Below are 24,132 nucleotides of genomic sequence, written 5' to 3' on the forward strand. Positions count from 1 at the left end.
TTAGTGGAAAGTGATTCCTTAGAGCAGCTGCCACATTGTGGAAAATCTCTAAAGCAACATCTACTGGGTGATCTTATCCTCTGTTACAAGGTACTAGTCAAGCATGTAGGAAAGCTGCTCTGATCTGGGGAGAAAAAAAATGAAAATTGTAAATGGAACACACATTGGAGACTTGGACATTTTTCTCTGAAATTATTTGGCAAACGACTCTCAGAGCAAAATAGTCGCCATCAAATGGTCTGTTTTACTCTGTTTTAGTTCATTCCCCAAAAAATTCTTATTTGCCATTTTTCTGTTTCTGGCTTTCTGTACAAAAGCCAGAGCAATTTCTCTGTAAGGAGCTCAACTATCATGGCCACACTGTGCTCTTGAGGAGAAAAAAAATTGCCTTCCACTACAAAATGTTTACATTGGCTGCCGAGGTTTCTCCTGGTTTCCTCTGTTGGGAATGAATAATTAGGAAGTGAACTGGGAGGTGAAAAAGGCCTCTATGTGTTTAAGTCTAATGTCACAGCTTTCCAAGGACAAAGCTTTTAATACATAGAAAGGTTTCTCTGTCAAGCAGATGAATTCAATAGCTAAGCAAGACAGCAAGAAGAGGAGTCAAACAAAGCAGAGAATTCCCAGTAGGCAGCTTTGAGTATGCACTTATGACAGGTTCTGCATGAAATGGATGCAGAGCACACATATGTGGGACACACAGGCAACACACATAAGGTGTTAATAGTCTTAGCTGATGCCAAGGAAGAAAAAGAGCAGACAGGGTCAGCTACTGTTTCCTGAGCTAAATGTTCTTTTTCTTATGGTGGTCAGAGCCAGGGGTAGTTTTACAATGTGCAAAACATGCACTTGTAATTAAAGTGAAACTCACACTGACAGAGAAAGGGGATGGTGAATGTTGACCTCACATGCTGCATCTGTAGAGCATTTGGGGACACATTCTTTCAGCAGAAGTGATGTTGGCTTCTGAAATTCTTTTTTAATAAAAGGTGAACAGGAATAAAGTTCTATGTTAATTTGTATGCATGGCAAGAAGCCATTTCTCAGGAGAAGTCAGTGCTGATGGTACTTTAGAATAGAGAGCTACTCCTTTATATTTTTTTAATTCTCCATTCTTCTATTTGAAAACAGGGTTTTCACCATTGCTTATAAGCAGTGAAAGTTAAAATAGTAAATAGGAGAAAGGATAAGTAAACCCTATTTTTCCTTCTGTTTTCTGCTGTTAAGATGTTCACTGCTATGTTCACATAGCTATTTAGGCAGGTAAATCTCCAGTGTACCTTAGTAACACATCTACCCAAGCCTGGTTTGTAAATTTCTTTGGACATCTACCGTTTTAGAAGAGGCTTGGAATAGGAGCCACTGAAAACTTTTGTCCATTTTCAGACACATTTTGGCTGATATAGGTGGGCCTACAGAGAGAAAAGTATGGAATTTCTGTCAGAACCAGTATGCTGCTGACCCTGAGGTGGAAAGACAATCCATATGGAAACAGAGGCTCAGATCGTCAACTGTTGAGTCATGGCTTGAGCTGCTCTTTTCTGCTTGCCTGGGGGAAGATCTCTCCCCTGGTGTTTTGAATTGGAGATTGCTGGGGTAGACATGAAAATCTGCCCCCTGCTCTAGCCCTCCTAGACTTTTTAATCTCATGCACTAACCAAAGAATCAACAAGTATATCATCTTCCTTCCAGAGAGATAAGAGCCTCTAAGAAGCAGAGCACTCTGCCTTCCAACAAACTCATGCATAAAAGGTTAATTTAGAGGGTGAGATATCTGTGTATGTTGGACAAATGGGGAGCTGAAGGGATTCTTTTTATTCCTCCCATTCTCCTAGCCTTGGCCAGTGAGTGCAGATTGAATGTATGACTTTACATTATGGAGCACCTCTCCATCACCCAAGCCTTTGTCAATGCACCAAATGTGACAATTATAGCATTTCAGAGATGAGACTTTCTAATCCTATTACTCATTCATCAACCTGCGGATGATAGCAGGAGCCAGATCGAACAGTGCCAAAAGAGCAGTGAGGAGCCTTCTCCAGTGCTGTGAAACTAGGCTTAGCTCAGGCACAATAGGTGTGTAATTTAAGGTTTTGTTGAGCTGAAATCCAATCACATACTTGACTGGTAGATCACAGAAAGACACAGACAAAAAGAATGAGATAATTCTACCTCACACAAACACTTGAAACAGGCTTTGACTTAATAACAAGTGTGTGATCAACCTTACACTGTTTCTTTCTTTTTAATTTTTTTAATTTTTATTTGAGCCTAGAAATGGGATGTCGCTGAAATACTTTGCCTACTTGGGTGTCAGCCAATAATATGAAGAAAAAAGTCTACCAGAAGGAAATAGAGGTACTTGTTTAGATAGATAAATCTAAAAAGTACAGATGCTCATTATATGAAACATAAACAGAAAATTTAGCTTCCAGGCTTTGCTCAGTGCTATCTTCTCAGCATCTGGTACCTGTTGCTTTTCAAAGATGGGGAGGATGTAACAGAAATACGAGGACTACAAAGCTAAAAAAACACACCCAACCTTGACTATAGGAAGAAAAACTGTACTGTGAACATAATGGCCCTCTCTCTCTTGCTACTAAAATACTCTTTTGCATTGTCCTGTTTCAGACATGGGAGCTCCTGTGTGTGGGCAGGTGCTGCAGCCCTGTGTCACTGCTGGTCACGTAAGCACACACGGGACTGGGAGTGTGGAGGAGAGAACCACTGCCTTTCATGGAAACACAAAAGTGAGTTCATTCTCTTCTGTGGTTAAAGGTGTAGCTTCTCATCAGATAGTGTGTTATTCATACTGGGTTTTGTAAAGGATAGTCTTCAATACAGGTTACTCTAGGAGTGGCCTTAAATAGTCACAAAATTAAGTGTAAGGCATGTCAGTTAAAAGCTTTGGGAAGGAAGCTTCTTGGAATAGGAACCTCCACGTTTACGTCCATCATCAGTGCTTCCATACAGTGTAGCAGTCAGCTTCTCTGGCCAAGTCTTCTTTCAAAACCAAACTTAAAAAAACACATTTCCATAGTTTTTTTGGGGGCATCTCAAGGTCTTTGAACAAATTCAGTGGGATTAACTGTACATGGAATTTTGTGCTAGCTTGCAGGTGTCATGACACTCAGACATGTATAAACCCCAAACTAGAGGAGACATTAAAAACCTGAGAACAAGCCCACAGCTAGAAAAAAGGCAAAGTGTTTTAGCAACTCTGGCCTGGCAGGGGAACAAGCCCTTTAGTGTAGTGGTGGAGAAAATATGGGGTTTTAAAGTCTGCAAATCAAGAAATTCTTTCAGGCCACATTACTTGAGTGGATATGTAAGACTCCAAATGCCTTAGACCAAATTACATGGCCAGGGGATCTCTGAGGTGCAACCAGCTCATGAACATGGGCAGGGTGAAACTCCCATGGAGGGCAGCTGACAGAGCTCCTCTGCAGCCACAGGTAACACCTGCACTGAGCCTGTGCCAAAGCTAAACAGCCAGTCCCTGGTGTCAGTAATGCAATGGGTAGGGCAAAAGCCCAAGAAGCTCAGAGACACAAAAAGAAAGGGAAATCTTGGGTGTTAAAGGGTTAAATTAAAGTATGAATGTTGGCATTAGTTATGAAATACCAAAATTTAAGCAATGTTTTGCTAATGAAAAAGTAAATAAATTACCAGTTTGCAGGATATCACACTCAGAAGCATGCAGAAATAGCATCAATTGAAAGATTTTTTCATTTTTAATAAGTGAATTAGTGGAGAAAAACCCTACAGTGATGAAGCTCATATTTAAACATGACAGAGGGAGATATTTTCAATGGCTCATAGGAATACAAGGAGATTGAGATATGTTCCAAACACAGGGAAAACATAGATATCCACAACACAGTATAATCTGAGAAACTCAAATGGGGTTTAATGTGGTTCCCAAACTGCAGAGATCTCATAAACATAGTGATTTCCTTTAGCAGTATAAAACTCTGACATTTGACCAGACAATTGCCTTGGGGACATTAGCTAAAATAGCCTCAGCTTTAAAATTGAAATATGAACTTCTAAAGGCTTTGGTAGTTGCTTTCCAGTGACACTGAGACAGCTAACATGACTAGTGGCTGCTGCTGGATATATCACCATCCCTAATTTAGAAATAGGCTGGAGATTTTGGCTGTTGAGCTGCAGACACCCTCTGATCTGGAAATGTTCTTTCCCTTTGCTTTGCACATGTGGGTAGCTCAGCTGCCTTTCACCAACAAGAAGACAGGTATAGTTTTCACCATCCTTTTTGCCTGTCAGGAAGCCAAACATGATTGTCAGTGGTGTGTAGCAGAGTTGGTGTGCTGGAGTGGTGCTGCAGCTCCTCGGGTGTGTGTTCACAAGGATCCCACAGAGGATGGACCCTTACATGGCCTGGGGAGAGCCCCTGCAGGGCACTACAGAGGCTGCTGTTGCCCTCCATGTTTTGGGGAGGAGCATCAAGCATTGATGCTCTTAGCTGGCAGGTTTATTATTCCTTTTGCTGGTAGGACACAGTTTGGGCTCCTTTGTGCTGCAGCCTCAGCTCCTGAGGGGCAGCCCACTGGGGAGCATACCCTGAGGGGGAGCAGCAGTTGCCAGGACAAATGCAATTGTTGGTGGTCTCAGGGGGCTGCAAGTGCTCTCTGTGGGAGCTGTTTGATGTTGTTGACCCCAAACTGAATCAGGAGGGGAAGGAGGAAACTGCATTCAGCATTCTCTGTATAAGTACATCTGCTAATGACCTGTGCCTGGTAAGGTGTAAATGTATGCACACAGTCAGCACTTTGGCTGTGCCCTCTCCTTACAGACATGCTTGCACACTGTACTGTATTTTCATTCAGCATACTCATTTATTGTGTTATATTGCTGCAAAATGTTACCCAGATTAACAAAGAGAAAATAAATGCTTTTTGTTGCTGCTGGCTTTTCAATATCCAGGAGCAACTAGAATGCTTTAGGCTGTGCAGGTGAGCATTTGCTCACCTGTGTGGGTCCCTGACCCATCTCTCCTTTAGCAACCAAATCAGCTGTGGGGATAACTATGTGATTTTCCTGCTTTTATCTAATTTAACAAAGACAACAAGGTAAACCAGCTTATGGGCCGTGCTGTCTTCCAGCCACTGAGTATTTTGTATTGTGTGCTCTCAGTAGAAAAAGTAAGGAAGGACTTCTTTGGTGGTATGGTCCCTTCAGCTCCATGGGTTCATTCTCTGCACACCAGCCCTGAATACACCTGGGTGTCTGTGGTCTTCTTCAGGACAGCATGTGGTAAGGAGAGTTAGGGACAAATTTGATCTTCTAACTTCTCAAATCGAAACGACCAGGACAAACATCACTTCTTCCCCCTTGCTCTCTTCCACCCAGCCTTTGTCTTGCCCCCTATGGCTTTGCAAACCTGTGGGAGCTGTGGGAGCCCTGGCTGCCTCACTAAAATCCTGCTCTCTGCTGTAGCCTTTAAAAGGTCAACCTCCATGGGCCAGTGGTGGGTGTGTTCACATCTCTCTTTTCTTTTTGCCTTCATACTCTTTCCCTTGGTTCCTTGTCAAACCCTAAGAAAAGCTCTCAAGAGCCACAGAACAGGGGCAGCTTTGGCCCCAAAGAAATTTAAGTAGCATGTTTCTGTCTGTGCAGACCCCAGACTGTTGCTGTCTGCTGCTGTAAAGTGTCAGACTCCATTGCTTGGTGACTAACAGCAGCAACACTTAACAAAGTTGAGTGAGGATGATGGTTAAGCATTTCTCATCCTAAGGAGCTGCTATGGCAGCTGCAGAAGGCTCCTACAGTCTGGCTGTGCTCTGAATAACCTCTCTCACTATGGTTCACATTAAAAATTTTGATTATCTGTCAGGCTGCTGCTCCCCTTCTCTTCAGCTATCAGAGTTGCAACACTCTGTAGAAGTCATTTACTTGCCAGTGGTACCGTTAGCCCTTTGTGAACAATTAAGCCCAGGTCGGAGGTTGTAATATATCAAATTTGCCGACCATATTAAATTTTATTTTTACTGAAAGGAACTTTTTGTCTCTTTTATCAGGAGGAAAATTAAGCTGTGAACTGGAATTCCATCAGGCTGTCTACTGTAAAGCTCCGTGGCTTTAGAAAAGGGGCAGTAGTGGTCAGAAATGACACTCAAAAGGTAAATTTATTTCTTTTTTATTAAAAAGGATAAGTTATGACCTGTACAGTATATCTTAAAGAAGTAGGGATGTTAACACGATGAACTGCATTTTTCCATTTCTTTTAAAAATCTGATTTTGCCAGGCCAGAGAAGTTCTGGATGGGAGGGAAGAGGATGCTGAGCCACCACTGAAGCTGCAATGTATGCACTGCTCAGCCTCTATGTCTACCCCACCACAGAAATTTCTACTTTTGGTTTTTGGAAGAAATGTAGAAGGTTCTCTTCTGCTCTGAAAACAGCATGGAATTGTGAGCTAAATATTCTACCTATCCAATTATAAATGAACAAGCAGCTCAGGATAGGTTTTTGGAAAAGTTTTCCTGTTTGATTCTGGACCTGGAAGTTTCTTGAGGTAAAGTTTTTAAAACCTTTGCAAACACCCTCAGTCTGGGCCTTTTCTCTCACCAAACCCACCAGAAGTTTTGCCCCTTAGAGATTACTTTCCAAAGTTTTGTTCAAACTTACTGTCTGTGAATTTTTGCCATTCTAAATAATTATCATTCAATAAATGGAAACAGTCTAGTTATAAAACCAAAGTACAGTCAAACCCTGTGTGATTCACTTGTTTCCAGAGAACAGATATTTTGGGATACCTGGTCATCACCCAGCCAGGCTGATGCTGCTTTTCACCTCTCTGGGGCTGTACTCTATAAATTAGATTGTTTAGATTTTCTTCTGAACCTACACATGCAAGTGTGTGCTTGTTCTCTTCCTACAAGATAACCCTTCCTGTCCTGCACATAAATCAAAGCCCATGTGTGAGGCTGAGGAGCCTGAGCTGATCTTGTCACTCCTTACACAACTGGCTCCCTCTGCACAGTTTTGGCACCTCTGGGTTACACACAGACATGGTTGATTTTGTGCACAGTGCCTGATGATATCAAATTAGGCAGCAAACACCCAAGAACCTTCTGTTTTTCTGTGGGATGAAAGGATTGCCCTGCTATATTTGCCCTGGGTTTCTCCTCCCCTCTGTGCTGCACAGTGTTGTGTTCCACTCATCCATATCTCCTGTGTTTCTACTCTGAAGAAGGCAGAATTTCAACAGCAAGAAAATGGATTCTATTGTGCTCTGCATAATTTGAAAAACACCCTGTGGGATGAATTGTGCAATTTTAATATTCATTATCTCAAATGCAGACAATAGAATAGAACTTAGTAGGAAAGACTGATTAGCAGATCAACTTGGCACATTATGTGATGATAAGTGGCTAAAACAGTTTCTCAGGACCTGAGTTTTTTGTATGAAAAAATTAAATGTAATGGCTGTGTGGGAACCATTCTTCAGTAAAGATACATGGGAGCTCACAAGCCATGCACAGGTAGAACTGTCTTTGTAACTCTTGAGCCTTACTGGTTCAGCAGCTGAGACCAAGGGATTTCTGTTGCTCCCTCCAACTCTAAATAAAAGACTGGAGAAGGGGAGCATGAAATCAGTCCATAAACTAAATGGTAATGTTTTAATTACAATTCTATTGTTATTCTTCTTATTTGTCTATTTGTAATTGTATGGTTTGCATATTCATTCCTTTCTTTCTCGAAAAGGTTTTGTTGTTGTGGTGTGGTTTGTTTTGTTTGGCAAAAGTTTGAGTCCAAAAATAGGGTAAACTTGTCATTAAAAGGCTATAAGGGAAAGAAGTAAATAAAAGAGGGCTGGTTTTCCTACATTCAAAGATTTCTGTAGGATAAGGATACAAGGTGGATTTAGTTTTGTAAAAATGGAGACACTAAGACTTTTGTAGACAAGAGCAAATGAAATTATGTTTGGCAGCATGATGAAGGAGTGTGATAAAATTTAGCCAAACAAAGAACTCTTGTAACCATCACCCACATGCATTTAAAGCAACCTGCTAATTTTTATAAAGGTTGTAGTACTTGACAGTTCCTTTCTTCAAGTGACGCCTTCTGGGGTATTCATTCTGTTAAAAACTTCAGTGAAATGCAGCACTACATGCTGGCTTAGGTCCTTTCCCATAGAAGACAATATTCAACAACATTTTTTTGTTTCTTTCTTTTTAGCAAATGACATGTAATTAATAGAATTCTGTGAAAGAGAGAAGATGCTTTTACTTCACCCAGCCATCTGAGGAAGTAAGTTCATCTCCTTGTAGAAACACTGTCACAGCTACAACCTTCTGGACCAATTCTTTACATTCTTCTGTCAAACATTATTCTTACTACATGGACACTTGTCAAGGTTTTGTGTCAGAATGCCTCAGACTCGTAAGAGCCTGCTGAGACAGTGCACAAAGCTGTAATTTCCATGGCTGCTTTGACAGGAACTGGGGCTCTGCCTCTTGTTCTGAGGTCAGGATGGACAGTGCTAGAGAGTTTCTTCAAGCCTAAGCCAACCTCAGGTGTGGAGGTGCACAGGAGCTGAGCAGACTGGGGTGATGCCTGAGTAGAGACCAGGCCTTGGGAAAGATTGACTGAGGAACGTTTTCTTTCATGGTAAAGTTAAAGTAGCAGTCAGTTCAAGCAGCAGCCTCTGATGCCTGCCTACAGTTGCAGTGTTCTGTGCACCTACCACACAAGACCAGGGAGCAGGGGGACTCCAGTGCAGCCTTCACCCATGTAAGCTGTCTGCAGCTGTCCCTGGAAATGCTGGAAAGCAAGTCCCCATCACAGGTATTTCCTGGTGCCGTCAGATGATGAGTAGTGACTGCCAAGGCTGAGAAAAGAACAGGCTACAACAGACAATATTTAATAAGTGCATCCTGAGATTTTTCAGTTGTTTCCATACTTACACATAATATATTTTAAAATAGCTGTGCTTGCCTATCTACTTTTTTTTCCTAGTTTAAGCTGTCTCTGGGCCTGAGAACTTTGTCTTTCCATTGCGTGCTGTCTCACAGACATAGCATAATGAAAAACCAATCCCCTTGCTTCTAGTTAATGAACAGTCTCTAGTTTTTTGGGCTTTTTTTTCAGGCAAGAATGTTAAATAAAGCCTAGCTTTCAGCTATTAAAAATATTCAATGACATTTATGACAGATTTTCCACTTCTTCTTTCCTGCTGCACATAATCTTCAAGATCATTAAAGGGAAATTCTGAGATTTTCCATGCTCTGTGCTAATGTAGCACTTGTTTCATAATGAAGCTTGAAATGGTGGGTTTTTTCTGCACATGATTAATGCTAAAGTCCACATCCCTATCTGATAGAAAACACCAAGAACTCCACTGGAGTAAATGAAGTTAGGATAATTTGCATCAGTTGAGAATGTCTGGCTGACATTATCCTGCCTGCTACCATACAGACACCAGCTGGGGTGCTGTTGTTTCACTCCTGCGTGGCATAGGAAGGGTCTCAGTGGGGGACCATGAAAGTGGAGAATGGTCGTTGCTAGCACAAGTTAGGAATAAGCTGTCTGAAGTATGGGACCATTGAAATAAAAAGGGAAACTCACCACGACACAGTGAGGCACAACTGAAATGACCTGAACCTTGTGAGGTTGCTCTGCTTTGTGTTGCTCCAGAGGGATCAGCGCTCAGAGGAATTCCCCCAGCCCAGCTCTGTGATGAGGGATGGGCAATTTCTCCCAGGCCCTGGGGTTTTCAGGTTAAACTAAACTGCTTAGGGGCTGTACTCAAAGCCATCTGGAGGCTCTAACTACTACTGTGCAAAATGCCCTGTTCCTCAGGTGGAGCTGGCAGGAACCAGTTCTTCAGCTGCAACGTTGGCTTTCTATTTGCATTTGGATGGAAACCAAGAGGTTGTTTTTTTTTCTCTCTGACTTTGAATAGAACTCTCTCTCCTCCTTTAAGCTGCCCTACTTCTTGAGCAGTGATGCTGCCTGCAGTGCTGTAGCTACCTGGGCTTTTGTTTCAGAACACTTGTGCCATAACATTCCCCTCTGGAGTTGTCTTGCTAGAGGCACTGTCTCCCCTCCAGTCCTGAGGAGAACATGTCATGTCTCTGAGGCACAATGGAAACTTCTGGGGTTGTCATTCTGTCCAGCATGACTGAAATAGCTGTAAAATATGATGTGCATTTTTAGTAGGTTACAACCGAGTTCCATGAGCTGAAGGAAGAGAGCGTATGTGGCAAAATAGGTGAAGTTTTTTCACTCAGTTTTTTACCCCAAATCAATTTTTGCAGTAGTTTTTCACAAGTAATCTTCAATTAAACAAAACTCTATAAATATTCGATCCAGGCATTGTTTAAATCAGAACAGCTCTCCTGTTGAATTGAAGGAAGTCAGACTGGGGCTCCAAGTGAAAGCCAATACAGTTTTTAGTTCCTTTCTCCTTCTTGCCCGATGCAGCACTTACACATAAGAAAGCTGGCCAGCTGTGAGCTGGTGATTCAAGAAGGATGGGTATGCCTCAGAAACCATTGCTCCAGCTGTCTCAGGCTGTTCTGGTGAGCCAGAGGTTTGAGCTCTTCAGCCCAGGGATTGAGAATTACAAATGTGTGCTGAAATAGAAGCCAGAGTTCAGGGTGAGGACACAGTGGAACAAAGACCATTGCTGTGGGAGAATTATAATAAATGGCATGAAACAATGCATGATCATTTCAAATTCTTGCCAAATGTGACTTGTGATTGTCACTTTTCTTGGGAATATGGTCTGCTACAAAAACCAAAACAAACCAAAACAGACTCCAAAAAAGAACCCAAACAAAAAATCCAAACCAAACAGCAGAAACAAAGCCCACCCCAAAAAAAAAACCACCAAGCCAAAAAATTCCGAAAAACAAAGATTAAAAAAGAGAGAAGCTGGTGATTCTTTGGAATTAAAGGTTTAGGATATGACATGGGGAATTAGACATGGGCCTCCTGTTAGCAAGAATGTTGACCTCCATGCATAGTTCTTAAAATAAACCCAATCTCCAGCTCAGCTGGATTTTTTTCTTCCACTGAAGAACAAGCATAGATGTCACCAGGGAAGAGAGCAGATCTCATGATTGGAAACTTCGATGTCATTTTCAAATGCAGTTGTAAACTCGAGTGTTGACACGTAGATGTCCGCACCCATGATATTTACAAACCAAGATGTGTGTGTGCCTAGTTTTTATGGTGGCAATAAAATATTGCCAAACTTACCATTTTTGCAAAATTTACCATTATTGCAAAATTTACCATTCATGGGAAATTTTTAGGTCTTATCAATTATTGCTAAAAAGAGGGGTAAAAAGGCAACTTTAGGAGAATTTAGACTGTAATGCATTAAAAAAGCCTGGTTTTTACCATGGATTTAGAGTCAAAAAACTGTTCTGTAAAATTCTGGACCCTCTAACAATCTTTATCATAAGCATGTACTTTTGGCAAGTGGCTTCACTGAAGTCTGGGCAAGTGATGATGACACTCTGAGGTCCATAGGAGGGTAAGGTGGCAGTAAAACCTAGTGTGCAGAATACTAAACTGGGACACTCAAGTCCCACTGCAGCAACTGGCTGTGATTTGGATTCTCTCAGCCTCAGTTTCCTCCTGTGTGAACAGCAATGATCTCTTTTGTGAAGTTCTTTGAGGTCTGCAGAAGAGAAGTACTGTAAAAAGCCTTGCTTGCTATTATGCATATCTTCAAAACAAAGCTTAATGCTTCAGCTCTTTGCTGGGCTGGGTGAGTGTGCTTAGCACTTTGTGTGATCAAGCTGTAGATTACATAGGCAGTGGTTTGTAATAAGAGCCTTATCAGTAACAAAAACCCTTCTGTCATTATCAGACAAGCAACAACCGCATTTTAAAATGGTTGCCAAATGTGTTTATTTGAAGAGGGTTGTTTCTACCGTGGCTCAAACCATTGTGTGGCAAGTGTTCAATTGCTTCCCACTAAAGCCAACCTTTATAGCTTGGAAAACTCTGTTAGATAAATGTCAGTTTCTGCCATAATTTGTGGAATCAATACAAACTGAGTCAAAGAATCACAAACAGTAATGTGAAAATAAAATGATCTGTGTTATGGTTTTTAAGTAAATGATGATAAACTAATAAATGCCATTAGCTGCTGCCATTACTTTGTTGAATTTAGCTGATGTTACTGTGTTGACTTTAAAAGCTATCAGCTTAACTATATAAATCCATTTGACATGTCTTTATTCAGATAAAACTTTAATACTGCAAGTGTAGCAAATTAGATGCAAATGCTCTTTTTATTTTAAGTATATTTAAAGCTGCCTTTTCAATGCAAATTTTACAGGAAATCTCAACAAGCTAGGACAGACATCTTAGCTGTCAGCGTGCAGCACTTTCATTTCGGTCTCAGGCATGGGAGCTGCGTTTTTTCCCTGCAGACTGAGATAATTAAAACTACAGAGAGATGGTTTTAAATATACATGATACACAGTTACTTAAATTGTGGGATAATGCATAAATGCAGCCCTTAACATTTTTTGATAGCACAACACTGACCAGATAACATAGCAGAGTGGGATTCTAGAAAAAAAAATCCTTGTGTAAACAGTTTAATGTTTTGGGGTTTTTTTTTCTTTTTTTTTTTTTTTTTTTTTTTTTTTTTTCCTTTCTTTTCACTTGAATTATTGTGAAGGCACAGAAATACCAATTCAAAATCTGGTCTGTGAATGCCCTCATTAAAAAGATACTGATACTATGAACTTTTTTTTCCTTTTTTTAATTATGCTTTAACTTCTTTGTTTTTGAGCAGTCCATAACCTCCTTGGAATACATATCTATTTCAGCTTTCATTTGCTGAACCCCCTGAATGAGTTTATCCAAACAATGTGAATTTACTCAGATCTTTTTAAAATCCCACATCTCTTGTGGTTGATAAAGCTGACTTTAGCTAAGAAGAGTTGGATCAGGGTGATTTAAATTTCACAGTGAAAATGATAAGGGCTTTACTAGAAATAATAAGCACATTCAAATACTGTCATGGGCAAACAGTGGAATGTGCAGTGAGAAATTTGGCAAGGCTAGTCTTTTTCAGTGTTGATTTAATGAAGTAATGGATAGTAAAATAGAAAAAAAGAGGCTTGCATTCAGAGGTAAACTTATGTTAATTCCCTATCAGTAGTTTTATAAAGCTTTATTCATTAAAAAGCAGCATTAATGCTCTAATAACTTTTAAAATGTCACGCTGTTTAAAAACAACAAAAACCCCAAACCAACCCACCAGCCAGGGAAGAAGAGTCGTGTCTTTTGGCAGCTCTCTACAAAGCGGCTGAGTGATACCCTATTATTGTCAGGAACCACACTGTCAGTTTTTGAGCCTGAGGATGACTTGTGTTTCAGGGGTAAAAAAAAAGGAAAAAAATATAAAAGCTCATATCCATTTAAGCTCCAGGGCAAACAATAATTGTCCCCAGTTTAAAATAGTTTTGAACATTTGCTTCTCGACTTAAAGAACACAGAGCCTCACCTTTCTCATTCAGATGGTGCCCCGGATCTGCACAGCCCCAGTTGCAGAGGAAGGCTTGCCTGGTGATCTCACATTTGCAGGACCAAAGGATCTATGAATCTAGAGGTGCTTTTGAGTGATGACGGTTGTTTTGGCCATGGCTGTGCAATAGGGTAGGGAGAAGGGCAGGAGAGGGGCAGGAGCAGCCAGGAGAAGACAAAGTTATTTTAGGTACTCTTTCAGATGCCTTATTCCCTTCATTAACAGGGTTTGTGTACGGCAGGGAACTGGCATGCAGAATTAGTGTGGTCTGATGAGTGAGGCATCTGGAAAAAAAAAAAAAAAGCAAATCGCTTTCAAGAGGCAAGGGAGAAGAAAAGGGAAGAAGCATCACTGTTGCCAAAGGGCTGAGGTTAAGAATCCCTCTGTGCAATTTAACAGTTTTTAATTCCTACATTTTAATGCCTCGCAGGCCATTGTGTCAGCCTACTTTAGCTCCTTCAAGGAGCCATCTCAGCGCTGCCAAGTGGATTAGCTCCCGGAGGGGCGGCCGGCTCCCCCCGCCCGGGATCGCATCCGCCTCCATCCCCGCGGGCTCGCTGCCCCGAGCCCGCCCCGCTCCGCTCCGGCCTTCGGGCTCCCAAGCCGCCCGCACCGGGGAGCTGCCTGCCGGTCTCTACGTGGGGTACGCTTTGTATTTCACAGGTGCCCCTATGATCTTTTTTTTTTTTTTTTTTTTTTTTTTTTTTTTTTTTTTCCACTTGAGGAAAGTGGTGAAAATCTAATAGAAGGCTTCCTTCCATCAGCACGGCGGAGAAGTGGTCATTAGCAGACACGGAGAAATCAATATTCCTGCCCAGCCTTCCTGGTTGCAGTTCCAGTCAGTAATTATATAGCTGTTATAACCCACGAATATCGTGTATAAGGAAAAACTAATCTCCTCAAAACAGCTTATTTCCATAGTTAATGACCGGAGAACTACAACTGACTTTAGTCACTGACAACTTCTTCATGTTTGCTACACAGACTTTGTAGGAATAAAATTATTCTAAGGTTAAAAACAAGAACAAAACAAACAAATAAAACCAACCAAAACCTTATGAGGTAAAATTCTCCCATCCACCATCACGCACATATTTCCTGCATTTGGCTCATTACTGGACAAGTATGTCCTTTAAGACCCAGAGATTAATGAGCCATTTTACGAGACTAATACATTTTAAATTTTAACACTGGAGTTTGCATATATAATTGTACAATTATACGTTCGTTTAGATTTTTTAAAGATAACTAATCACAGGTGACTAGAACTGTGTGAAAAGGCAGAATTTATGTTTCTCCTGCTGTAGGAGTACTAAATCATGCAGGAATTGAAATTGTTTTCCATATGACAGATAGCTCAGGCAAGATTAGTCAGTCACTGTTTCAGATGTAATGCTTTTTTTATTATGCATACTTGATGTGGGACTATTATATTTGTAACATATATTTCTGCATGCAGCAAATTAACTATTATGTAATGCAAGGACCAAGAAAGAATATCATTAGTTCTTGCTATCCCGCAGGTTTGAGCAGCTGGTGAAATATATACCAGTCATCCAACAGCTAGCTTCGTGTTAACATGTATAACAAAGCCTGAACGATTCCTGTTTGACAGAACTTTACCATGTAGTAATAAATAAGGCTGAATTATTGATGGTGAATAACTGCTAATATTATTATGACCTCAATTAAGTGCTTTTTTTCAGACACATTAGCAACAAAAGGTCTTCTCTTTGCTCATTGCTGGTTTTTTCAAGTTCCATTTTGCATTAAAATCGAATTGATCAAACCTATTTGCCATTTCGCTGTAAGTGGGTAACCATAATGGGTAATCTATCAGCATGGTGCTCCCCTTAAAGCTATTAACACCTTTTGTTGTTTTACTCAAGTTTCTAAACGTGCTGAGAGGTTCAAAAAGGCAAACCCTACAATCTGTTAGGATTGCACAGAGCTGTGACTTGTGGCACTCTTTTAATTACCATACTTTTTTAACTCTACGGTTAAATACTGATATATCTGACACTAAGTAAGTCTTTATTTACTTATGAAGCTGTGAGACAGCTAAATTAAAGCTGATTAGCAAGATGGCAGCTCTGCTGCTTGCAGCTGAGGTGAGGATAGCTGCAGCATGGCATCTCCCCTCAGCTCACTGCTTGACTCTTAGTCACTGGGGCTGAGATCACTCAGCAGCAAGACAAATAAAGGGAGCTTAGAGGTTTTTACCCTTTGGCAAATTGGCAAATTGTGTTAGTTACATGGATATATGTGTACAGTGTGGAGCGGTCGGTTTGCAGGGGAGCTTTATAAAAGGCAGAAGGAGTTTATTTCTGGGGACAGGCTGTGTCATGTGCGTGCTTGGGGAGTTGTGGGATTACACTCCTTAAAAAAGTGAAGAGCTAATGAAATCATCAGAGGAAGACTGAATAAACTGGAGAATACAAATATGGACCAGCTGTCTCAGCAAGATTGTTCAGACTCCTTCCACTTGAGTCTGTTGAAGCTGGCTGCCCTTCTGTAACCATTCCTCAAGTTTGAACATCTAGATTTTGGAGTTGCCTTACTAACGTTTGTATGGAGCTGAGTGGCAAAACCTGGAGGGAGTTCCTCATTTACCTGCTCAAGTCAAGTCTAGGCTAAGAGCCCTGGTGGTATAAGGCTAATGCAATGGCCAAGTCAAAGTATGTGGTGCCTGTGTTCATCAGCACAAAACCCTGGCAAGACTCCTGGTGAAATTCTCAATACAAAAGCCTGGACAGACCAAGCAGGGGAATCCTTTATTCCTGCACATACTATTTTTATTTATTTATTTTACTTTTTTGTTTGTTTTTGTGTATGTGTGTGTGAAGGTGATGGTATTGTAGTTTGCTCTTGTTTTTGCTTTGTTTTTAATCTTTTCTGTTCGGTTGCACCTCTAGTACCTTTAATGAGTGTGTCCTACACTTGGAGAAGCCCAGCTGGAGATGTGCTCCCTCAATGAGTTGTGTAATGGGAAGGAGCTGCTGTCAGCCCAGAGCAGAGGCTCCTGTTCCACTGGGGGTTCAGGAGAAGTGGGAGCACCTCGGTGGAAACCTTTGTACAGGGTTTGTACACTGCATGTGTGTTTGGTGGGAGAGCACAGTCGGTGCTCTGTAGGAGGCAGGGGAGAATGTCCCTGCCTAGCAATCAAAATGCAGCCTGGGGACCATGCAAGCCTGGTGCCTGTGACACGCCATGAAAGAGTAAGTGTCTCTTGAGTTCATTCATAGCTATTCTTACATCAAATTCTCTTAATTGCAGTGCCATGAGTGAAGGCAGAGATCCAGTTCATTGCTGGCACAAGAAGAGTCAATGGCACTGATTTAAGCCAGGTTACACCTTTTACAACTTTCATGTCAGCAGTGGTTTGGGCCCTTTTGCTTCTACTTAGAGTGAGTCAAAAGCAGGGTGAAATGTAGGAATATTTGTGTTGGCTTCAAAACACGATTGAAGATAAATTGCTGTTAAGCTCCATTTCTGTCTAGCTGTTGATACATGTAATATGGCAAATTAATTAAGAGCTTATACTCACAATATATGGGGATTTCAATTGTTTTAAAGTGGTTGTTAGTCTTTCAGCAGCTAGAGGATACACACGCCTGAGTTATTCTAGTAGATCAGTGCTTCCAGAAGCATATGTTTGGTTTACCACACTTGCAGTTTCTTCCTGTCAATCACCTTTTGTGCATTTTTAATGTGCGTTGAACTAACCAAAACTGTCCTTTGCCCATTTTATGAGTGTCATGCAAAGCAGGGAATGAAGTGGGTTGATGACAGCTCATCCATCTCACTGTTTTTGAAAGGGATTCTCCTACTGGACATCATGCAGAGCAGTGCTTTTTTGAAGCCCACCCACCTAGTACTAGTCCCCCTTCAGACATGATTGTATTTCCCTAAGGTACATCTTGGAGTGGTGAATGTGCATCATCAAACTGAAGATTTTTTAATGGTATATAGTGATGTTGACTTTCCTGATGCTTCAGTTGCTGTAGTCTTAATGTAGGCTGTCGCTCGTATGTCAGCTGAAAACAAAAATCAATAAGCATTGAGAATGGGAGTGAAGGGGAAAGAAAGAAACAAAATGATGAACAAGAATTCGGTATCTTCCCTCATAAACTTTATTCAGCTAGTGTGTTTTACAATTTCACAGGATCTGCAGATAATCCCCACATCTCTCAGAGTCTCAGAACTCTTCTCATTTCATGAAGAAGGAAACTAAGGCAAAGTGGGCAAAAACTGCTCCAGCTCCTCAGATTTACCTCTAAAAAGCTGAAACAATTTGTTCAAGGGCACTCAGAATCTGGGTAATTATTCATGTCAACCAATTCATTGTTCCCAAACCATCTGTACCCAGGCTTCCCAGGCCTATGTGTTTTTGAGGCTGTGATATGACACACATCTATTATGAGGGTATAATATGACTCACATATTTAGTCAGCCGGCAATTTTAAAGAAAGAAACGTTATTATTTTAGAAAAATATTAGAGGTGTCTAGCAGGTCTGGATCCTGTCTGCTCACATCGTTTGCCCCTGTCTAGATGTGGGCAGGTGGGCAGTGTCTGGTTCTCCGGCAGTGGCCGAGCCTCAGTGTTTCGGGCATCCACACCCGCCCGGAGCATCCACACCCTCCCGGAGCATCCTCACCGCCGGGCGGGAGGCACGGGGAGCGGCTGGCAATGACCGGCAGCGCCGAAAGGCCGCTCGGACGGTGCAGACGGGGAGGGAGATGCTTAGAGAAAGCATCGAGGCGGCCACAGATGTGATTGAGCGCTCGGCCCTTCAGTCCCTGCTGCTGCGGTCACCGCTCCGTCATGCGGTATTGTTTACTCACAATTAAACTCTTTACCGTTAATTTCACTCTCTGACGCTGAATTGGTCACATGGCCCGGCAGGCAGAGCGCAGGCAGATGTGCTCTGCACACTTGTGTGGGCAGGGCTGGGGCAGGCAGCCGCTCCCGGCCCCGCTCCCGGCCCCGCCCGGCTGCCAGCGCGGAGCTGCGGCGTGGGAAGCGCTGATTCTTGTCAGCCTAAATTTCACACCGGAGATAACAAACGCTTGGAAGCCAGGCACTGCTCGGAGGAGATAAACACATTTTCCCCCATTAATTAAAACGTATCTGTAAATTTAAGGGGAGATGGTGGCTATAATAAGTTTTGAAGTGGTGACAAATGTCAGCAGCAAAAGGCCTGAGATAAGACCGTGTCAGGTCCCCGTGCGACAATATGTGTGTGCCTTCACCCCTAGCAAGCTGTAGCATCACACGGGTCAGAGGGTGTGGCTGACACCAGGCAGTTCAAGTAACCTGTAACAGAGGTTCTGGGGAAGGGGAGAAAGCCCTACTACAAGTGTGGTTTGTGCCCAGCTCATAGGAAAGTTGGGGGCTTTCAGTGATTTTGAATATTTGGTATTTCCCTAAACTTCTCTCTTGATTCTTCGGCCTCGAAGAAAGTACTTCAATGTAGAAGCTGTGTATATTGGTATGTCCAACATACCTGTTCCAAAACTGAAGTGATGTCAGCCTCTAGAAGATGCATGGATTTCTTTACAAAGTTCCTCAGCCCTTTGGTAGGCAATTATTCAAAGTATCCCTAATCTATTCAGTGTGCCATGTAATTATTTCTGGTACAATGTGTGGATGTCTTTTATGTTAAACACAAGAATGTTAAAGACAATTGGGAAGAAAACAGTGGCAGTGGGATTCCATTCCTTGCTGGAGGTGGATGCCAGAAATGGTTAGAAGTGCCTGGTCTTGACTCAGTCAACACTGGAATTGTCTTGTAGTTTTCATTCCCATTCTCTTCATCAAAGTATGTGATATATTATTTGGGTCCAGTTTTGCTAACTGGATTGCAGGTGGGGGATTCTGGGTGGAAGCTGTTCCTGGCCCAGCTGTCCCTGTAGCTCTAATGCTGCAATATTTTCTCTTTGCAGAGAGCAAAAGCAGAAACAGGGACATGCCTAGGAATACACATCCAGCTTCTCCTCAGGAATAAAAAAAAATAAGGTATCTTTCCTTCTTCCTTTATCATCCCTACTTGAACTTGCTAGAAATGTTTACCAAGGATGTAGATTTGTGTCTTCTTTCATGATAGAGACCATCTCATTCAGCTAAGTGCTGAGGATTTAAAGACTTTCGGACACTCCTGACTTTTTCTTTGTTTAAAGCTGTGACTGAAACGGGCAGGTCTGCAGGTCCCCATTTGGATCTGTGGCCACCCATTCTGTATTACAGAGAGAGGGTTTACTTTGAATTTCTGAGTATTGGTGTACCCAAACAGGAACTCCATCTCTAGCTCTTTGGCTTAAGGGTCTGTGACCAGGTCTTTAGGACAATCTAGTTGGTTATTAGGTATGAAGTCTTACTTTGTTGGTTGGGTTTGTTTTTTTTTTTGTTTGTTTGTTTGGGGCTTTTTTGGTAATATTTATATGCATGTGACTATAGGAGCTACTCAAGAGAACAAATTCTGTAAGCCTTTTCTGATGGGGTCAGTGTGGTTTTGTGAGGCATCAGTACAAATGATGGCAAAAAAAAATTAAAATAGTATACATTTAGAATCCCTAAATTCCCGTAGGCATTGGTGGGAATCAAGTGGTCATTCTTAACATCTGATTTATTTTACTTTTTTTTTCTTATATTAGATTAGCTCCTGTTACATAGTAATTATCTAAAATATTATTACATAATTTGATACTATTTTCAACTCAAAACATTAATGAAGTTCATATTTCAATTATTTAAATCTAACTGCATTAATAATTCAAAGTGAACAAGTTACTTGATCAAGTTCCTTATTTCTGTAATTGCAGTATATACACAACCATGGTCAAACGTCTTTAAATTTATTACTAGACAAATACATTGTGCATATTTTTCTCACAGAATTGATCATAATGTTGAAACTTTTATCTGGAACATAGGTGGTTTATTTCAGACTGTCTAAATAAATCAAAATATATTGTGCCTTTTCTTGTAAGGCAAGTCTTATAAATACTGTACAAATTTAAAATCTGGTTCCAATAAGTGGCTGTGGTGTACTGATTTGCCTTTTAAATTCACCTTTGGTGAAAAACAGTAAACAACTACTTATTTTTGCACTAACTTGCAATTGGTTTCAGTTTTTCAAAAATGTGTAAAGATCACATGAAAGGAGTAAGGTGCTTGCCTTGCTGTAACTTTGTGTCATGTGTAACTTCTGCTTTGCAAGTTCTTTTCCTTCACTTCCAAATCAGAGACAGGGAATGAGACGCAGTGCAGGCACCACCTATGATGTGTCAGTTCACCAAACCCCAGGCTGTGGTTTACAGTAAGCAAGGTATTCACTAATTGTAGTTTCTGTAGAGCTCCTAGGATGATCACTGGCCTAGTGTAGATTCTTAGGGGCTGTATCCGATGTGAAAATAACTCCTCTCTCTTCCTAAGTGTATTCCACTGAGAGAGCAGGTAGTTATAGACCTCCTGCCCATCAGCTCCTGTCTCTCAACATCATATCCATGACGTCTCACATTTTCATAAGTTTATGATCAGTCACCTAAAAAAGTGATACCACCAACTCTCCCTGCCTGGGAAAGTTGTCTCTTGTCCCTTTCCCTGCCTGGGAAAGTTGTCCCTTGTCCCCACATTTGTCCCTCCGTGGTGTATTCAGCAGTGATAACTACTTTTTTAAGACTATCTGTGTGATTTAGTATCCCAGGTGACATTTCCTAAAGTGACCTTAGAAGGAGACATTCGGTGAGAGGCACCACCCCAAAGGCCAGAGCTCCTGGGCAGCTGCTGCCAGCTGTGCCCGCTCCGGGCACTGCCATGGAATGCCAGGATCTGCCCTGATGGGACACGGGCAGCAAAGCCACCGCTGTGTCAGCCCCTCTGTGCTGCGGGACAGTCACGGGACATTAATTCTTTTGAAATGCCCTTGCTAATTCTTGCAGTTTTGTTCCTGTGAGCTCCGAGTCTCTCCTCCCTCGAAGCCTACACATTTTATTAGGTATTGTAAGTGACTACACCTGCAGTTTTAAGTGACTAACAAATGTTATAATAGTGACCATCAGTCAAAGAAAAAGTTCAGAGTTCAAAGGTCGGTCTTTTGTAACTGTCGAGGAAGAGCTAGTGGATAATAGCTTGTTAATGTTATTTACCTCATTCAGCTGAAAAACTTTCTGTTGTGTAAAGACATTTACGTGGGCTATTCTGGGCATTGTCATTTGAATAGGGGTTAAATTATTCTGTTTTGTCATTAAGTGATCCTTGATTGGCAATCCATTACACAATGGGTGATCATTAAGGAAAGGCCATAAAACTGTTACACCATTTAAGAATGAATGGTGAATGAAGCCAGATATCTCCAAGACCCTTCGTTCCCCCAGCCCCCAGACTACAGCTGCTGGAAAAGCAATTTAAAGCAGAAAGGACTTGGAACAATTGGAACAGTCACTTATTCCCTAATTTTGTTTTGAAAATATTTACACTGAGGTGAACAGTAGATAAGCCTGCTTATGGCTACCTAGAGTGTGGTTAGTATTGTTAGGTCTCCTGATTTTATTGTATCAGTGTAAGCATGAGCAAGGTTGCTCTGTTTAAAACAGTCTGGGTACTGAGACTGTATCAGAACATTAGAGCTACAAATGAAAACAAACCGTGGTGTATTAATTTCAGAGAAATTATCAAAATGAGGCAGAAACCCAAATCAAAGAACTCGAGAACTGGCTGACACAGAAGGAAGTGCAACTTGCTTGGTGAAATTGCCTCCAAATCCAGATGTTAATGGTGCTATAGGCCTGAGCCATGGCTTTGTGGGCCCTAGGCTGATGGCTGCTAATCAGACCCAGATGTTTTCAATCCTAAGTTTTCTGTCAAGGGACAGACATGACAAGCTTTTCAGTCTACTGTAAATCACTTCAATTGCTGAGATGTTTAAGGTAGGCCAGAGCCAAGATTGTTCAGTGCATTCTTTCTAGGCACTGGCTCTGCTGTGGTTGGACCTGTGCAAGTAGAGCTCCTGCGCTCCTCTGTCCCCAGTATGGCCCTGGCTCCCGTCCAGCCTCCCCTGATCTATTTCACCCCACCCGAGGAGCAGGGAGGCACAGGGTAGGAACATGTGGCTCAGACAGGACAACTCTCTGGTCTTGCATCAAGTTAAATTGTCATAGGATCAACACGAGGAAGTTCTCATGCTGTAGCCAAGTGATGGCTTCCAGCCAGTTTTACCTGACTTTGCCATCCCCAGCCTTTGCAGTTACAATGCCCTAGGTCACCCCTGGGGACTGGGTTTTCCAGCAGCTGTCCAGATAGTTTCACCCATGCTCTTGGGAATGGTAATTTTTCCATGACTCAAAAGCCAGTGTAGCATTTAACTAAAACTGCAGAGTTAATTAACTGCCTTGGTTCTTTAAATTCCAATTACAATTGCGGCTCAACCCATTTGAGAAAGAGCCTCTTACATGGCCTGCAAAGAGACTTATTTTTTCATCTACAGTTAAAGACAGGATTCTTTCCCAGTAATTAAAGATGTGCTGCTGCAAGCTGTGAAAGCAGGCTATAAACAGCCCACTGTGTGCTGGGAAAACTGTGAGCTGAGGCAGGCTCTGCCTGAGCTTTTCAAAGCCCCAGATGCAGAGTTAGACACCCAGTCTGCTGACACTCACTCCTTTGCTTGGCTTGGAAGGATCCATTGTCTTCAGGGCCTTTGGAGAGTATCATGGTGACAAGTGTATGAGATCAGATGTTAGGCTGTAAATCTGCCTTTAAAAGGGAAAAAAAGAAAGGAAAGAGGAAAACATCCATGTTTTTACATTGAAGTTCCAGTCTAGCAGTAGTCAAAGATGTTTTGAATAGCAACAGACAAAGCTGTTTTAACACATTCTGTGTATTTTCCAACATCTGAATTTCTCTTTAAGCTTGTACTAGGTAAATGTTACTCAGTTGCCCTTTTAGAAAACAACAATTTGACTTTTTTCCCCTCTTTGTATTCTGACAAATATTGGTCTTGATGAGTGTTAAGGGAGTAAAAACGCTAAACATCAAAGTGCTCATTATCAACCAGGCAGCTGCACTCACCCCTGCACCTCCTCATCACACACAAACCTGATCTTTTCTGTGGGGACCATCTCCCCCAGAGACACAGAACAAGTTCTTCTCTGTGCTAACAGTGCACAACATTGTCAAATGATGTGTAATGATTTTATAATGTGAACTAATGCCACTAGGGACTGAACTGAGACTTCTGATTTCATTACACTCAGTGCTGAGACTGGTTTGGAATATGAATTTGGGGCAAAGATAAAAGGCTATGTTGGTGTCCTTTACCTATCAACCCTCTGCCAGTATTACTTGACATGGATCCAGACAAGGATCCCACCTCATATATCTCAGGGAAAAATATTTGTGATTGACATGTGTTTCTATCAAACACCATGAGTGCTAAAAAGTACCTTTTACATCTTCGTGCCATGATTGAAATCTTAGCATAAGTCAGAAGAAACTTCATCTCTGTGTCAGAATTAGCCCCTGGCTGGCCAAGATGATGTTCCTAAGAGCTGCTGTTGGCTAGTGTTGGTCTGCAGTTTTTGTGTTATAACACTTAAACATGAGATTTTGC

The 24,132-nt window shown here is 41.6% G+C and overlaps 1 long non-coding RNA gene across 1 annotated transcript in view; it reads left to right on the forward strand.

Moving 5' to 3' along the window:
* The first annotated feature begins 2,192 nt into the window (after positions 1-2,192).
* Positions 2,193-24,132, forward strand: part of LOC127060048 (uncharacterized) — a 38,434-nt gene continuing 16,494 nt past the window's right edge. The window contains exons 1-7 of the long non-coding RNA XR_007778586.1: positions 2,193-2,358; positions 2,632-2,750; positions 5,158-5,277; positions 6,042-6,143; positions 6,269-6,537; positions 8,205-8,276; positions 19,472-19,544. This is a non-coding gene — a long non-coding RNA (uncharacterized LOC127060048). The remainder of the gene's footprint in view (positions 2,359-2,631; positions 2,751-5,157; positions 5,278-6,041; positions 6,144-6,268; positions 6,538-8,204; positions 8,277-19,471; positions 19,545-24,132) is intronic.

Source organism: Serinus canaria, chromosome 11 (genome assembly GCF_022539315.1).
Source record: "Serinus canaria isolate serCan28SL12 chromosome 11, serCan2020, whole genome shotgun sequence".
NCBI lineage: Eukaryota > Metazoa > Chordata > Aves > Passeriformes > Fringillidae > Serinus > Serinus canaria.